General features: G+C 53.9%; 1 non-coding gene across 1 annotated transcript in view; it reads right to left on the bottom strand.

The window, feature by feature from the left end:
• LOC144418999 (small subunit ribosomal RNA) overlaps positions 1 to 1199 on the bottom strand; it is a 1810-nt gene extending 611 nt beyond the window's left edge. Inside the window, exon 1 of the ribosomal RNA XR_013473782.1 lies at positions 1 to 1199. This exon is cut by the window's left edge and continues 611 nt beyond it. This is a non-coding gene — a ribosomal RNA (small subunit ribosomal RNA).
• Between the last annotated feature and the right edge of the window lie 1301 nt (positions 1200 to 2500).

Raw genomic sequence — 2500 nt, 5'->3', positions numbered from 1 at the left:
GTTGAGTCAAATTAAGCCGCAGGCTCCACTCCTGGTGGTGCCCTTCCGTCAATTCCTTTAAGTTTCAGCTTTGCAACCATACTTCCCCCGGAACCCAAAGACTTTGGTTTCCCGGAAGCTGCCGGAAAGGTCGTCATGGTAACGCCTCCCGATCGCTAGTTGGCATCGTTTATAGTCAGAACTAGGACGGTATCTGATCGTCTTCGAACCTCTGACTTTCGCTCTTGATTAAAGAAAACATTCTTGGCGAATGCTTTCGCAGTAGTTCGTCTTCCGCCGATCCAAGAATTTCACCTCTAACGGCAGAGTACGGACGCCCCCGTCTGTCCCTCTTAATCATTACCTCGTGCTCCGAAAACCAACAAAATAGAACCGAGGTCCTATTCCATTATTCCATGCAACACTATGCAGGCGAACAGCCTGCTTTGAACACTCTAATTTTTTCAAAGTAAACTTATCGGCCACCGCCGACACTCAGTCAAGAGCACCGACGGAGAACCGAAGGTGAGGCGAACGCAACCAGTGACACGCCTTGCGACGGACCGGCGGCGCTCGCCCAAAATCCAACTACGAGCTTTTCAACCGCAACAACTTTAGCATACACTGTTGGAGCTGGAATTACCGCGGCTGCTGGCACCAGACTTGCCCTCCAATGGATACTCGTTAAGAGTTTTAGGATGTACTCATTCCAATTACAGGGCCTCGTTAGAGTCCTGTATTGTTATTTTTCGTCACTACCTCCCCGTGTCGGGAATGGGTAATTTGCGCGCCTGCTGCCTTCCTTGGATGTGGTAGCCGTTTCTCAGGCTCCCTCTCCGGAATCGAACCCTGATTCCCCGTTACCCGTTATCACAAAGGTAGGCACGTAGCGTACCTTCGACAGTTGATAGGGCAGACACTTGAATGATACGTCGTCGGTGCAGAGACCGTACGATCCGCGTGGTTATCCAGAGTCATCAAACGTCACAGGACGAACCCGGTCGGTTTTGATCTGATAAAAGCGCGCCTCCCGAAGTCGGCGCTTAATGCATGTATTAGCTCTAGAATTACCACAGTTATCCACTTCGCTTACGAGACCAAATAAACCAAGACTGATTTAATGAGCCATTCGCAGTTTCGCTTTACGAGAACTCGTACTTGCACCTGCATGGCTTAATCTTTGAGACAAGCATATCACTACTGGCAGGATCAACCAGATAGCTGCGACAGCTGCGCTCGGCCCTTGCTGGGCCGCCCGGCGCGTGCTCGTCGCATTCGTTTAAGACCGAGGCGATCGCCTGCGGCCGTACTCAGCTTCGACAGTCGCTGGCCGCGACGTCCACGCTCTCGCCGGCAGTGCCAGGCGGAGCGATTTGCGTTTTTTCTTTGCTCGCCCTCTCTCGGGCTCGATCCATTCAGTTTCGCACAAACAAGAGCTCTGCCGGCCGCCTGCAGCGGTGCCTAAAACCCGGGCATAACAATGCGACCGTTCTGCTAGGCCGACAAGCGCTCAAGCCAGACGCTCGATCGAACGCCCCCTACATATTAGTCGAGACAACGGCTCGCTCATTAGCATCGCGTTTGTACTTTAACTTTTTTTGGCTCGGCTTCTTTCGACGCCGATGCCGGCGACGCAGCACTCTCTCGCCCGCCAGCCACCGAGAAAAGGGTGCGCTCCGACCGGCCCCGCACCGCTCTTTCTTGGCTCATTCGAAATTACTGTCTTTCGCTCTGACATGCCTTACCTAGGGTTAGGTTAGTATGCTTGCACGTTTGTACTTTAACTTTTTTCGGCTCGGCTTCTTTCGACGCCGATGCCGGCGACGCAGCACTCTCTCGCCCGCCAGCCACCGAGAAAAGGGTGCGCTCCGACCGGCCCCGCACCGCTCTTTCTTGGCTCATTCGAAATTACTGTCTTTCGCTCTGACATGCCTTACCTAGGGTTAGGTTAGTATGCTTGCACGTTTGTACTTTAACTTTTTTCGGCTCGGCTTCTTTCGACGCCGATGCCGGCGACGCAGCACTCTCTCGCCCGCCAGCCACCGAGAAAAGGGTGCGCTCCGACCGGCCCCGCACCGCTCTTTCTTGGCTCATTCGAAATTACTGTCTTTCGCTCTGACATGCCTTACCTAGGGTTAGGTTAGTATGCTTGCACGTTTGTACTTTAACTTTTTTCGGCTCGGCTTCTTTCGACGCCGATGCCGGCGACGCAGCACTCTCTCGCCCGCCAGCCACCGAGAAAAGGGTGCGCTCCGACCGGCCCCGCACCGCTCTTTCTTGGCTCATTCGAAATTACTGTCTTTCGCTCTGACATGCCTTACCTAGGGTTAGGTTAGTATGCTTGCACGTTTGTACTTTAACTTTTTTCGGCTCGGCTTCTTTCGACGCCGATGCCGGCGACGCAGCACTCTCTCGCCCGCCAGCCACCGAGAAAAGGGTGCGCTCCGACCGGCCCCGCACCGCTCTTTCTTGGCTCATTCGAAATTACTGTCTTTCGCTCTGACATGCCTTACCTAGGGTT

Source organism: Styela clava, unplaced genomic scaffold (assembly GCF_964204865.1).
Source record: "Styela clava unplaced genomic scaffold, kaStyClav1.hap1.2 HAP1_SCAFFOLD_121, whole genome shotgun sequence".
In the NCBI taxonomy this organism is placed as follows: domain Eukaryota; kingdom Metazoa; phylum Chordata; class Ascidiacea; order Stolidobranchia; family Styelidae; genus Styela; species Styela clava.
Note: the sequence above shows the minus strand (reverse complement) of the source record. Positions and strands in the feature narration are given on the sequence as shown.